At 46.9% G+C, this 14,928-nt stretch overlaps 1 long non-coding RNA gene across 6 annotated transcripts; it reads left to right on the forward strand.

The window, feature by feature from the left end:
* Window positions 1–77: 77 nt before the first annotated feature.
* LOC106016635 (uncharacterized) lies at window positions 78–14,633 on the forward strand. 6 transcript variants are annotated; one of them, XR_001189468.5, is made up of 6 exons: window positions 129–265; window positions 6,634–6,747; window positions 7,500–7,625; window positions 9,084–9,205; window positions 11,464–11,604; window positions 13,705–14,633. It is a non-coding gene; the product is annotated as an uncharacterized lncRNA (long non-coding RNA). The 6 variants fall into 6 exon arrangements; XR_001189465.5 differs by lacking the exon at window positions 13,705–14,633 and having other exon boundaries at window positions 78–165; window positions 11,464–12,018; XR_001189464.5 differs by lacking the exon at window positions 13,705–14,633 and having other exon boundaries at window positions 110–249; window positions 11,464–12,018.
* The last annotated feature ends 295 nt before the right edge of the window (window positions 14,634–14,928 follow it).

The following is a 14,928-nucleotide window of genomic DNA, read 5'->3' on the forward strand; positions in this document are numbered from 1 at the left end:
CCTGGTCATGCTGATTGTTCCACAACCCCCTTAATAAAAAACACTTGTGAGCAGCATGGCAAGGTGCCTTTTTTGCAGCCCCATGTGTGCCTGCTTGGGGTGGGGACAGGCTGTGATGCTGAGGCCAGTGCCTCAGCTGTAGATGAGGAGCCGAGCAGAAGATGGGTGAGCCGAGCTAAAAAAACCTATCACCTGCGTCTGGTCTAGGCCCAGAGCCCGTCTGCCTTGGCATACTCTGTGCTGGGACGGGTGAGGAGCAGGACGGGTATGCGTGGGGGAAGATGCCTTGGCACTGCGGCCTGTGCCTGCGGAAGCGGGTGGGAGGTGATCTGCGCCCGGCAGCTCTCGGCGGCATGGCTCGGCTTGCTGGGCCCTGCCGTGCCAGGCCGGGGCCTGGCTCTCCGTGCTGTTCCTCTCCCGTTTCCCCTTCTCTGTGTTGCTTTTCTTTGCTTCCCTGCGAGCTAAGCCTTGTTTTGGAGTTGGTGCTGAGGAGACTGGTGTGAGATCCCAGCAAAGGGGAGAGAGGACGGTTGCTCTTAAACCCTCTTGTGCACCTCCAGCACTGCAGCACCTGCCTGGGGTGCTGGTGCCAGAGATGCAAGAGAGCAGGGATGGCTGGGGCTGATGAGTGACTGTGTGCTGCTTGTCCTGCTGGGGAAGTGTGGCTGTCACACGTGGCCAAGAGGTCTGCGTGCTGGGGACCGAGCGTGGTGCTAATTGTCATAATGCTGCGCTGGGCTACCGGTGTCTCCCAAGTGAAGGCTTGGAAAAAGCGACTATCCGGGTGCTATCAGGAGACATGCAAACGCATGTAGAGCCAGCTCACGCACGGGGCAGGGAACAAGCGTTCCCCCAAGGCAGGAGTGGGTGGGCTGCTGGCTGCCTGCGCCTGTGGGAGGAAACACCCCGGCGTCTGCCCTGGCTTGAGAAGCAGGCGAGGAGATTGGCTTTGTAATCACGAACTGTGTGGGGGCTTCTGGCAGCCCTGCCCCATGCTGGCTCATTCCTCTCTGTGAGGATGCTTTGATACACTGGATGAGGGGGAGAGGGAATGGGAACTGCCATCTCCTCTCCCTTTCAGTCCAGTTTATATCATGGAGACTGATGCTGGCACAGCTGGCTGGCGGGACAAGATGCCTTAAAACAGTTTTATTGACTTCTTACCACACCAACCATTGCTTCAGCCACAAGAAGATAGTCACTTACCTCCCCAGTGGTAAATAACAAGCAGCAGGGGGTAGCTCAGGGCCAGGCATAGGGCTCTGCTAGCCCCACTCTGCACCGGTGGGAAAGGTTGAGAGGTGCTGTGAGCCAGCAGCACCCTCTGCCTTGGGCACCAGGCCCTCGGGCTCGTCTGCTGCTCTTGGCAGGAGTTTGGGTGACTCCTCACCGCTGTCCCTCCTCCATCTACATGCAGCTGCCTGCGTGCCCTCAGGTGCCAGTGTGGGCTGGGGGTTAGTGATGCTGAATGGGGATGGTCTGGGGAGGGATGTTGGGGCAATACCCCCCAGTCAGGGACAAAATCCTTACTTCAATGAAGGCTGTTTCTCTGGACAAAGCACTTAGAAAAATCTCTGTTTTCATCTGGGAGAGCTTGGTATTGACATCTGCAGGGTTCCAAGCACCAGCAATTCTTTTTTTCAGGACAGGGGGCATCACAAAGCAGTGTGAATGGACCCAGCTCCGACTCCTCCAGGGATTTGGTTTGAGATGTTTGTTTTTTCCTCATCCTTCCTCATGACCATTCCCACCAATTGCTACCACCTTAGCTCAGCCAGATGTTGCATGGCCTCAGTAACTCTTCCTCTGTACTTTCATATTTTTTTTTTACAAGGTTATTTTCAGTGCGGACACCTTCACTGACTGCTCACGAGTTCTGATCATCTGGGAACCTCCTGCCATCATAAGAGATGAGTCCCTGCACTGCAGGATGGGCATGGATGAGAGACAGGGTGGGGAGGAAACTGGCTACCATGCTCATCATATTCTCCCAAAATTTCATGGTGAGGGTTTTGCTGGAAATGAGTTGGCCTAATGTAGCAAAGTGACACTGATTGGAGAAGTGGTGCAGCTGCTGCATCTGGGACATGGTTGGAGTTTCTCCTGAGTTAGTGAAATCTTGAGGGAGCCATGTGTCTTCTCTGGGATGTAGAAGGAGTTGAGGCTTTGGACTTGCTGCAGGAAGGCACAGAGATCTTTCCTCGTGCTTCTGAGGGGTTATGGCAAGTGCAAGGAGTGAATAATGCTAGTTGGATAGCAAGATGAGGTTGTAATTAAAGCTTCTGACCTCCTTGCCTTGCCTAATTTCTCTTAAATCGAACCTTAAATCTATTTTTCTTTTCCTTACCTAAGGATAAATGCAAAGTGATGCAATTAGATCCAGTGGAGAAACAAATTGTAGAAAACTGATCAGAGATAAGAATCCGATCTCATCTTCCGTAAAATGGTGGTCTTTCAGCTGCTTCCTTGCCCTGGCAAAACCTCAATTGCCAAGGGGACCATTTCTTTATCATTGCAAAATATTGTTCCTCCTTAATTTTAATGCCCAGAACCTCTATCCAAGGAAATATTTAGCATGTGCAAAGCTTGCACCCAATGAACTGGGACAAATTCCCCACTGCTGTAATCATCCCCTAGCAAAGCTCCTTGCTCTTGGGTACATGGGATGCTCTGGTGGGGAGGCTGTGGCTCACCAGAGCCCCAGGGCTGCCCAGGTTGCTTTTCCCACAGCAAGTCACCCCCATGAAAAGCTGTCCAGTTGCAGTGTGGGCACATGGCTGCCCATATTCCCCAGATGAAAGCAGAGGTGAAAGCAGCTTGTGTCTCTCTTCCACACCTGCACGTGCAGGCAGGCACAAGCTCTGCCTCGGCTCTGCCTCTGTGAGCGATTGCTGTCTGTGAGGGCCAGGCACCTGGCAGGGACCAGGCAGACTTGACAACATGGCCACATGTCCCAAAAACCCACCACAAAAGGTTGATGTCCCCTAAAGAGCCCTTGGCTGTGCAAGAGTAGCTTAGATTGCTTGAGTTGTGCCCTGGTGTCTGGGGACTGAATTAGCTCCCTGCCTGCAGACAGGAGATGTTTTACACCTGGGTTTTGGGAACCTGGCTGTGAAGGGGAGACTTACCTGCCTGCTCTGTTGGAGGCTCTTGGGGAAGCCTTGGTCAGAGCTAAAGAGAACAAAACTTGGCAGGGTATGGCTTATGGTCCCTGTGCGTGGAGGGGGAAATGAAACCTTTGTGCAAAGATATTACAGCTTTATTGTAAGGCTGTTTTTGGCAGCCTTCTGCAAAAGTCCCCTTGATTTGTGTTTCCACTTTCCATTAAGCAATTCAATTGAATTTTGGGAAAAGTTTAATCTTTAATGCTGCGTGAGTAACTGTAGTTAGCTCTGGTCAGAGCATTGCTGCTGGATTCCAGCCCTTAGTGGATGTGTGCAGGCTGACAGAAACAGCCTGCAAATTCCAGTGAAGAGTCAGACATTTTATCCTGGTGCTTTATTGCAAGTGTGGTGTTCTGAAGATATCAGCTGGATGACATTTGTAGGTAGAGGTAACATCTTTTATCAGAGCAGCTGTTATAACTGCAAAAAATTAAGACAGTCTTTTGGGAACAGAGTCATTCTGTGCTTTGCGGTAGCAGGCATGAAAACTTTTTTTTTTTTTTTTAATCCACCTGTACCAATTAGTTGAATAAAAGATAGATTTGTAATCGTGCACTCCTGGCAGGTAGTTGCCTCTGTGCGATTAGGACTACAACAGAGCACAAAGTATAAAAGTAGCACCTCACCAGAAGAAGCTCTGCAAGCTCACAGCCAGTGTATAAATCAGATCAAAGCAATAAATTAACCTGTCAAATTCAATAACTCAACAAAGCACACAGTCCAAAGTTCAAGTTTGTTTAGGCTTTTATTGCCTTCTCAAGACCAACCATTCCGGTAAGTTGCTGCTGTTTGGGTTTCTTTTGTGAGTGTGTGTTTTATAGCAGTGTTATTTCAAAGAAGTAATAAAACTTCAAAACCGGACTTTGAGTTACACAGCTGGTGCTTGGGAACCGAAATTTTCGAAACAGAATTTGTCTTTATCACCTGGATGGTGTGCTCATGTTTGTGTGCGCAAGAGAGGGAGCAGGAGGGAGATCTTTACATATCTACATCATCTTGAATTTCAAAGGGCTTTACAAATCTTAGTCTTCCAAAATCTACAAAAATGCTGTGCTTTGCATATGATTATGTGAAGCTCATTAGTAAGGGTACTAATGAGCCTCACACACCCGAGGCAGATAAATGAGGTTCCAGAGTAAAATGATTTGCTTAAGGTCAGACTCCTGCGAGCTGACAGCAGAGCTGGAAATAGAAACCATTGTTTCCCAGTGTCTTGTACCATATTCCCACGGAGGGAATGTTGTTTTAAAAGATGAAAACATTGCTGTTTGTTCATGCTCTTTCACTTCTTGTGCTTTCAGTGTAATCTTCACAAATGCAAATGTGCTGACCTAGAGCTATATAAGGCCTTCATTAAAACCTCTCTACAGTATCAGGCTTCATGCAATTGTATGAAGCAGAAGGGATAGCATGATCTAACAATTCCCACGCCTTATAAAATGATTGGCCTAGTTTCTTTAAAGTGGGTTTAAACCATAGCCCCTGATGTGATTTAAGGCGGAAGCCACGCTATTAATTGCCTATCTTCTGCCATTAAGGCAATGAGTTATGGGAAACTGGGGGAAACGGTTGTTTATCTTCCCTGTGCTAATAGACAGTTTTGCTTGGTTTTTATCTTTATGTTTATGCTGTGACAGAGCACGCTGACCTCATGCCTCCCCTTTGCCTTGAGGAGCTGTGTTTGGGGTGGTGCAGGGTGGGTGCTGCGCCTGAGGAGCCCCATGGTGGGCACTGGGGACACGGACACCTGCTGAGGTGCCCCCCAGCCAGAAAAGGGGGATTTTGTTCCCGTTTGGGATCAGAGACAGGTGGTGTGAGAGAGATGCCAAGGAACTCCTGGTTATTCCCTCCCAAGGGCACCATGCCCCCATTGCTCTGGGTTTTACCCATGGATGATGAAACCTCCTCCATACACTTGCCCTTCTCTTTACGACCTCCTCTCCTTTCCCTCTTTACGTATAGCATGCCTGCTCCTCGTTTCCCTGTTATTTCTGGAACACAACCAGTTGCTGGTCCTGTCAACCATTTGGATCGAGTCCAGCAAAAGAGTTTTTGGCAATTCTAGGCTTGCAGGGAAGACTTGTGGCCCAGAGAAAAATAAAAAGATATATATACACATACATATATATACATATATACATACACATATGTATGCATTTATACATATACATGTGAGAGAGAGAGTCTGCCCACAAGCCTAATGTGAGTGTGTGTCTGCATTTTTTTGGCAGGGTGCATGTGACTGTGCGTGCACATTTTGTGCTCCCGTTCCAGGCCTGATTCCTCCATCCTCTTGTACTCCTGAGCTCATCTAAAGCTTGGATATTTGGGACACAAAATCATTCCTGCAGAATGGGTGGCGGGGCTGGGGAAGCCGTCCATCTGTCCGTCCGTACAGCACACGTTGCACTAACCCTTGCCAGGCAGATGCTGTTTTCTTTGCGAGCAATCACGTTGGCGTGGGGATTGCTGGCAAGGGGAGCGCAGTGAGCACGAGCAAACAGTTTCCTTGCTGCTTGTATAAACTGAGCAGACGAATGCACAAGAGCTCATTCTCCTGCTTATCTCGCTGTGGCTGAAGCAAATGGTGGCTGTGGAGTTCAAATACCCTGCGTTTGATTAAAATAGTTTTTTTTTTTTTTTTTTCCTCAATACACTGAAACAATAGCAATAAAAGCTGTAAAATTGTGTTCTTCTTTTGGCACCAGCCCACTGTAAACAGCAAGCTACCGGGCTTAATTAGGCAATTCTGTACCGTCGCTTTTAATAACTGAATGTTTGTCTCCCGGCTATTCAGGTGGGCTATTAGTGATATTTAATATTACTGGCAGTGTTGTTGCACGCTCTGTGCCAGCGCTGGCAAGGAACAGTGTGATTCTTCCAGATAACAGAACTGCACCAGCATTTTTCTGGATTTAACTGAGAGAAAGGCCATGCACAGAGACTGCACGCTCTTCTTTGGCTCTCCCTTTTTTCTTGTAAATGTTTTTCCAGACACCAAAAGGGTTAAGCAAAATAATTGCAAGAATAAGCGTGTCGCTTCTAGTTTCTGTTATGGCAAACATCAAAATGTATTGACCTAAAAGGCAAATGTTGATTGAAGCAAAAAACTGACGTCAAACTCCAAAGCGCTCTGTATCTTGATGTTTGGCACGTGAATACCGTACTGTTTGCATCGTGTGAAATACTTAGGTTGCTTTTAATTAGATGAGTGATAATCTGGCGATTGTGGTTCTCATTTCAAGTGTAACAATTTACTGCATGACTAATTCTTCTGAAAAAATGAAATTGTCAGCGACAATCCAGAGGGCTGAGCAAACTGTTAAATGACGGCAGTTTATTCCACAAATGACACCAATGGGTTTTTCAGAGGAAAAGATTTGTATGCTCTTCTCTTCCTAGTCTGACCAAATTATTGGGGAGATTTTTCTGTGTGTTTTGTACCCGTATTTCCTCCCCCTTTCCCCAGATCTGGCCATGGAGAGCTGTTGGTGGATGAAGATTTGGACATCTGGTCCCAGTGGCATCCTTTCCTCCTGCAGGCGTGCTGCTGTAGCAAAACCCTGCCTCTCCTCTGTCGCTGGTGAGTCTTAGCTGGGGCATGAATTTCAAAACAACCACGGAGCTGCAGGTTGTACAAATGTCCAAGGTGTTCAATGCCATGTGAGTGCTCCAGGTTATTTTTCTCTTTCCAAAACATGCTGGGCTGACCGGAGGGTACTGGCCGTACGAGTGATGCCTGGCACCAAGCAGGAGGGTTGTGTGAGGGATGCAGAAGTCCTGCATGGGGATTTTGGTACTAATGTGGGCTGCCTGCCCTGGTTGGGAAGCTGACGGTGAATGAGCTGCTGTTTAGATCCGGTTGAGTGGGCAGTAATCACAGGCTGGTGCTGACTTCTGCCTGGGGCAGGCCCATGTTGCTGACCCCATGGTGGTTTCTGTGGGGGCTTTGGCCATCCAGGAGGGGGGCGGCTGAAATGGCTGCTGGGTGATTGCTCTTGGAATTTCCTAGAACTGCTCAGGAAACTGGAAAACATTTCTTAGAAACTATGAGCTGCGATGAAAGCAAGCCGCCTTCTGCTGAGAAATCTGGTTTTCTATGAAAAAGCTTGACTGCAGCAAGAATTTTGTGGGAGGGGGCAAAGCCAGCGTGCTTTGTGGCTGCTCTGAGAGGAAGGTATGGGCTGGGCTGTCCACGTGGGATGTGGTGCACATGTACCTGCATTGCTGGTGCTGGCCCAGGCTGCATCCCTTGTGCTGACACCCCACTGCTGCCTGCCTTTCTTAGCACAAACTAATGCTCCTCAGCTCCTCGCTCTTTTCTTCTGTCCTTAGGTTTGCACAGCACTGAATTCTCACCCAGGAGCTGGGCAGCTCTGGGCAAGCTGGCTGGCTGAGAAGAGAGTGGAAGTGAGGTTCAGACCCTTCCAAGCATCATGGATGCTTCAGAGAGGTTTTGGTGTAAGAAGATGTTTTTTGACTGGGGCCTTGATGGGGAGGGAAGGGAGATGTGAGCAGGAGCCATTACTGCTTTCCAGCAGTGTGCTAACTGGTAGATCCAGCAACTGGTAACTGGTAGATCCAACGCTCCCGAAGGTGAGAGATGGGGCTGGATCCCAGACAGTGGAGGTGGACGAGAGCGTTTGGTTGGAGCTGCAGGATGTGAGTGTCTGGGGACAAGAGATGGCCGGGAGCTGGGACGTTTGCTCGGGGGGTGCGAGGGTGGTGCGTGAGGGGGTGGTGTGCCTGCAGCTCCTGCCAGCGGCCATGCTGGAGCAAGCTACGATTAGGATTAGACTTGCAAATCTCCTGAGAAACCCTTGGGAAAGCACACACTGTGATTCATAGGGCTTCTCCCTGCATGCACCACACAGAGGGCAAATCCCAACCGAAGCCCTCGCTCCTGCTCTGATGGGGATGGATTCTCCAACCGGGAAATCTGCACCTTCAGCGTCTGGCTCTGCTGCTCAGCCTGGTGTTGCATCTCTGCACGTCAAAGCCCTTGTCCTTGGGCCTTGTCTTTACTCAGCCTTTGTGTGCTGACTAAAGGTTGTTTTCATTTTTATGGGCCCCTAAGTGTGGATAATTGAATTGTGAGCGTGTCCTCCAAAGAAGCAGTGAAGCAGGGAAAGGCCTGGTGGAAGATGTAAAAAATTGGGTGTTGATTTCTTAAGATGGGTCTGACCATGTAAATGGGCTTGGATTGGTTCCCCTCGTTTTTTTTTTTTTTCACTCTGATTTGGAAATGGAGACTGACTGCTCTCACAGAGTGTTGCTCTCACCAGCCCAGTGCTAACCCAGGGTTAGCGTGAACTGAGGGGCTTGGAAGAATGACTTCATCTGAAGGCAGTTTGGAGCTCTGCTTTTTCTCCTCTGTGTTTAGGGTGTTCCCATGTCCCACTTCCAAGCTCTTTTTCTCTTTCAAACTCTAAAAGGAAGAAACGTTAATTAGTAATTTTTAATTAAATATAAAAGATGACATTCTCAAGCTTCAGCCTACTTCTGACAGGTTATGTGTTAAAACAGACTATCAGGCTACATTAAAAATACATGGGGTGTGTTGGAAAATCCTCAAGGCCTTAATGAAGAATTTAGGCACATTCACTAGTTTTCTTTGGCTTTGAAGGGTAATCTGCAGGTTTTTCTTTTAAAACAAGGATTAAGCATTTTTCCAAGTATTTTCAGGCATTTGAGCTATGTGGTAAAACAAGATCTCCGACAAACATTTTCTTCTGTTTTGCAGTGTTTCTCTCTGTGTTAGGTCTACTGCCTTCAGGGAAAAGTGTGGCAGATGAGACGTGTTTAACAGCAAAAGCTAGCTGGAGAATCCCAGTGCCTTCTCTGGAGGGGAATAGTGAAAAGGACATTCAATGCAAAAAGAAGCAAATTGGAAAACCTGCATTTTCCTTCCTTTTTCAGGTGACTTCAAGTGTGACACATTTCTGTGATACTAACCTGTTGCTTCAGGCTACTGTCCATGCTTGTGGGTCTGGAGGGGACCAAAACATGATGCTTCAGAGGAGGACATTTTGTAATCCACGGTAACCCAGTTCTGTAACGTGGCACGCATGGGGTGAAGAAAATGGGAGAGCTTGTTTCCAAACCTACCACATCTCTCATTCGAGTACTGATCATCCATTTTGTTAAGAAATTGTGGTGACGTATTATTATAATTTCCTAGTGTTGTGCAAAGCAGAAATTGGGTCTATGGCAATTTAATGGCAGGCTACTTCTGGTGATTGCTTTTGTGTTTAATATTGCAAGGTAAAATGCAACTGGAGGCAATAAAAGGAGGTGCTTTAAATACAACGCAGTTAAAAATGAAAGGCTCCTTGCAGGATATGGGGCTTTTGCTGTGTCACTGGGATCATGAGGCATGAGTCCTTGCCTGGTGTGGGAGGGGATGATCTTGGTCCCAGGCTCTCCAAATCTCAACACCTGGCTGCAAGTAGCCCAGGTGGCTTTGCTTCATGCCCTGCTGGGACAAAATGGGTTGTCAAGTCCCACTGACTTGTGCTGCATGAGGTAAACAGCCTGGCTGAGGATGCAGAGCACGCTCGGATCGTAGCCCAGGTCTGTCCCTGCAAACTTATCTCGGTCACCGAAGGCATCTATTAAACTCTGACTCACCTCGCAGAGGCACAGCCCGCAGAGGAAAGGTAACTTTGCATTGCAGTCACTCTTTGCTGTAAAACTGCTCTTCAAGAAACCCGGTCCTTCCCACTGATGAGCTCATGAGCTGTGCGCTGGCACTTCTTCACCTCACAAATGATGTGTGGGGTTCTGGCCCCGATAGCAAGCACCTGAGTAGGAGAACCAAGAAAACATGTCACAATTTACCACTAAACCAGGGTTTCAAATATTTTGTTTACAGAGGGAGGAAGAGGTGACTCATCCTTCTCAGGGTAGGTGGGTGATGCTCCTGCTGCCAGCCTGGGTATTCCCCAGCCCCCACCTACTTGTGCTGTGAGAAAGGCATTGCTCTCACAGCTCCTCTTCTTGCCCATGCTGCCAGCACATGGAGGGCAAGTGTTTGGGTGCCTCAGGGTGTCACAGGTCGAGTTTGGGTGCCGCAGGTGGTGGGGATGGCAGGCAGCAGTATGGCAGTGTGCTTTGTGCCACCCCTGGTGTGGCTTTGTAAGAATTCAGGGCTCTGCTTTGCTTCTTGCACAAAGCCTAGGTGCCAGATTTCGGCTTGGTCAGCAGGCCTTCCCCTTCTCTGCTCTTGTAGGAAAAATTTGGGAAAGCTGCCATGTACGGGTTAGGTAGAGGCCTCAGAAAGATGTGTCAGAAACACGAGCTGGCTGACCAGTGAAACGGCAGGCTGCTTCACTGCGTTGCAATGCTGGCTCTTCCAATTGACTGCACGTCATGGTTTTGTTTGGTGTGCTGGAATAGTTTGGATGGAGCCAATGTTATTCGTAGGTGGGGTGAATCATGGAACATGGGATCTCGAGCTGTGTCTTGCAGGGTGAGATTTTTACATTTTGAGCAACTGAGATGTGATCTTGTTCCAGGTTCTTTCCACACTGTCAAAATCAGTGTTGCTGGATGAATCTGCAAACAAGGATAGTTGATGGCTTGACCTTATTCTCCAGCTTTAGAGCAAAGTGGTGACTTATAAGAATTCTCACCCTAGTGTAAATCAAACTAATTTCTGCCTATTCGGAATAATTCCCTATTAGCCTTAGGAGTTTGTGCACTGTTGACTTGCTGCACATCCATTTACTAGACTGATTCTCAGTGTTTGGTTTTGCAGCTGGACAACATATGGGATCCGTCCAGGGGAGGAAAAAAACAAAACAAACAAACAAAAAAAAACCACTCTTGTATGATTTAGGAATAAGCCCCATATGTGCTCTGCAGTGGATGCTTCTGTCAACTGTTTAGCTGAAACAATGTGCAGTCAGTTAAATATTTGGGTTCTGCATAACAGCTGGAATGGCAAAGGAACGTTATTATACAATGAATCCAAGCTACACCCAGACCTTGAGTAATGTCAATTAATGTGAGTAAGTCAATTGAAGACAGTAAAGACAAGGGCAGTGCAGCCAGGTCTGCCAGTGGAGTGCGGCATCAGCTGAGCAAGATGGGGTGCCCAAAATGCTGATGCTCCCCAAAGAGCCCTGAAGGCTGTGCTGCCCCGAGGAGAGGCTGAGGCTGCTGCCCCGGGTTGACAGCTGCCTTTCCATCTGGATTGCAGCAGCAAGTTCCTAATAAAAGTAGGACCAGGGTCTGTGTGTTCATGGAAAGTCTTTAACTGAACATTTTTGTTTGTTTGCTTGTTTTCATTCATTAGGGCAGCTTGCTGGAACTTCAAGTGTTAACTTCAAACCAACGCTTGTCATCGTTCCAGGGGTACTCCAGTGTCACTTGCTGATGTAGACTCCTCTCAGCCCTGTGTACGACACAGATGGAAAACGGAAACGAGAAATGATAGGTTATAAAACAAATTCTGGCTCCCTTTTTTGCTTCCATCACTTCCTCGAGGCCAGACACTATGACAATAAAATTGATAAGAAGCAATTTTTAAGGGTCTGTTTCTCTGGTGTCAGTATGCAGCCTTATCTAGAGGAAGAGGAAGCACTGAATGCTTCACTGATATTTGGATTAGTTTAAGATAGCCAGTTGCTCACCATTTCCTTTTTATTTTATTTATTTATTTATATATATATTTTTTTATTTTGAGAGATTTTCTTCTGATTAGAGCCTTCCCCTTCCCAGCATTTCATGCCCTTCTTCATTTCTGGCAGGGATTAATTCCCAAAACTGACGTGGTTTGCTAACGGCCTATGGCCATTGAATGGAAAAAAAAAATCTTGGATGGAAAAATATTTGCCTACACTGACTTTAGCTGTAGGCTCACAGCAAGCAGCAAAGGTACACAAGAGCTTTGAGACTGCATGTAGAACGCCTTCTCCCTTGATAATTTGCTTGAACTGAGTGAAAGGGGACTTCTTGTCCCTTATAGACAATAGGAACATTGGGTAATTCAAGAGGCCAAGTACTCATACTGCTGCATACCAGACCGCACCACTCTGCGTAAAAAGACAAGATATTGAGGATATCCTGACTAGTAAAATCCAAACAGCAGAAGCCCTGTTCTGATACGCAGAATGAAAGTTGAACTATCCATGTCTGAAAATACACATGCAATGTCCGTTTTGTGTTTCTTAACAGGGACTTACATTTGCTTCAAATGCCTCTGCTGTCTCTAAAACTTTCATATATGCCACAGAAATACTTTTTTTTTTACCCCCCTATAATACACCCTGGCTATCTGTTAAAACAAATGCATGTTTGCACGTGTGGCTTATGGATCATCAAGCCTGCTTGGCACAGTCTTCCATCCTGGCTATTTGCTATGGTTGTGCTGCCTTTTGGAATTGCATCTGAATGTTATGACAATATAGCTTAGAGATGGTAAAGCAAGGAAAACAAACAGTTTGTCTTCACATTCTGGCTCCTGGAAGAGGGATATGCAGAATAGAGGGAAGTCAGGGCTTACCTAAAAACAGGTGGAACCCAAACCACGGTGGGTGTAGCTCCACTCACCTCCAGACTATTACATAAGTAGTGGATTTAATCCATTGAAAACATCTAAGGATTACATGTACGAGGCATCTAGAATTAATATGTGCACATTAATAACAATTATTTTTTTTCTGGTCATGATTACTGGATAATGGTGGTGTTACTAAGTAGTTGGTCTCCCTTCCAGCTCTCTAGTGTTTGTATTCCTTTGCCTGTCTTGTTGTTTTAGGAGGATTTTTTTTTCCTGGTTTTGTTTGTAAACAAGGCAGCAGATGCCAAGGTCTATTAGAGACCTAATCCAAAACCCATGAAAGTCAGTGATTATCTTGCCTTTGAGCTCAGCTGACTGTCAAACTAATAGTTAGGACTATTTAAGCCTTGAAACAGTGTTTGACTAGCTCTTCCACACATTTATAGCAGTGATTCTGGCTATTTTGGCTGTGATAACGGTATATAATTTTTAATGGGAAGCTGTGGGTTTGGGCTGAAAAAATCTTACATGAACTGGAGTTGGTCTCCTTGTGAACTTCTGAAGGTTTGTTGTTGAGGAAAAAAATAATTCCTGAAAAACTCTTGTTTGTAAGTTCTGGTGCTTTCCACCTGTTGAGAGCTGCTGTCCTTAGGCTGCCTTGTGTACCCGTGCCCCTTGCATGTCCTTCATGCATGGTGATACCTCTATATCTGGTGTGGTAACTCACTGCCACACCTGACACCTAAAATCTTCCAAATGGCTCTTCTACACCTCTCTGTGATGTGTCTTGGTGTGTGTGGCTGGGGGGTTCCCTTATTGCAGAAAAGTGCAAAATTATTGCAAAACCTGACCCAGCAAAAAGGTTACAAGTATTTGTTGCTAGTGGAGATGGTGAATTCTGATTTGGACTACCAAAGTCTATCTTAAAAGAACTGGTGGAAGTGGCAGTAATATTATCTTTTCCTTCTTTGTTTTTGAAATTGGATGAAAAATTGCCTATATATCTGATTTAAAAACACTTGCCTCTGTTTTCAGGCTAAAGTGGGATCTGAAGCTTTCTTTGAGAGGACAACTGATTTCTGTGGTCATCAATGCATCTATCCACTGATGGAGCAATGAAGCACTGAGAGCTGCTGAGCCAGACAGAGAGGAAACACATCTCGCAGATGTTATGTGGATCAGCCAATTTTCAACACGTAATAGAAATGTTTCCCTTTGGATACAGGGTGAATCATGAAAACTGTAGAAAATGTCAGAGCACTTTCTGCAATGGCCCCAATTTTGTTATGTTACTGCTCTTCCTACACCAAGACATAGCTTTTTAGCCACTTTGATTGCTGAAGGGCCAAAAATTCGCCTGGATCTGGGAGCAACTCCTGTGCTATTATTCCTACAGACCAGCATGAGCATTGGCAAGCTGCGGGTGCTTCACCCACAGCTGTGCTTTGCCAACTTTACCAGCCTCCCAGGCAGAGAGCCCTGCTGATGTGCCAGAGCTCACCGCAAAGCTGCCGTGTTGACACCAGGGATGTGACAGTCCTTATCCGGCCACAAACGTGTTCAAAAGCATTGGGGAATGGCCTGAGTTACCTGAAGCATTTACTAATTGTTTGGTGATGACGCAAATAGCAGGGTCCAATTTCAGCCGTGCAGTCAGCTCCTGGGCAGGGACGGCCTGCTCAGCTCTTCCTGCTCCCAATATCCTGGTGGCAGACAGGGCTGAAAATCCCCCTGGTGCTGGAGTCCCGTTGTAAGTAGGCTGTATTGAAAGGGACATTTAATCTCTTTTGAAGTGAAATACTCCTGCCTGTGGCCCTTTTTCTGATTTAACCCTGTGTGGTTTTTCACCCACGTCTGTGTAGAAACCATGTTTTGGGGATCTGTCCGAGCACCATTTCACATGTGTTCGCTCTACACGCTTTTGTTATTGACCAAAACTATGATATTAAAATCACATTCACTGACTTAAAGTCTCTCTTTACATACTGGCCTAACTCTCAGCACATCCTACATAATCATTTCATCATGAACTATGCTCTCCCTCACCCCGAGTTGAACTGGAATAGTTCTCCGCACCATTGGCAATACTCATGGAAAACTGCTGTAACGGCTGCCTCATAGCGCTCGAGGTGGTTTTATGTGTTTTTCTCAATGTTTTCATTGAGTTCCCTTCTGGTTTGGTCATTCACAGCAAAGGCCATCCGATGTTATTTATGCGGTGGCTGTACCCTGGGGATGAGCGATGCGGAGGGCTCAGCC

This window comes from Anas platyrhynchos, chromosome 1 (assembly GCF_047663525.1).
Source record: "Anas platyrhynchos isolate ZD024472 breed Pekin duck chromosome 1, IASCAAS_PekinDuck_T2T, whole genome shotgun sequence".
Classification (NCBI taxonomy): Eukaryota; Metazoa; Chordata; class Aves; order Anseriformes; family Anatidae; genus Anas; species Anas platyrhynchos.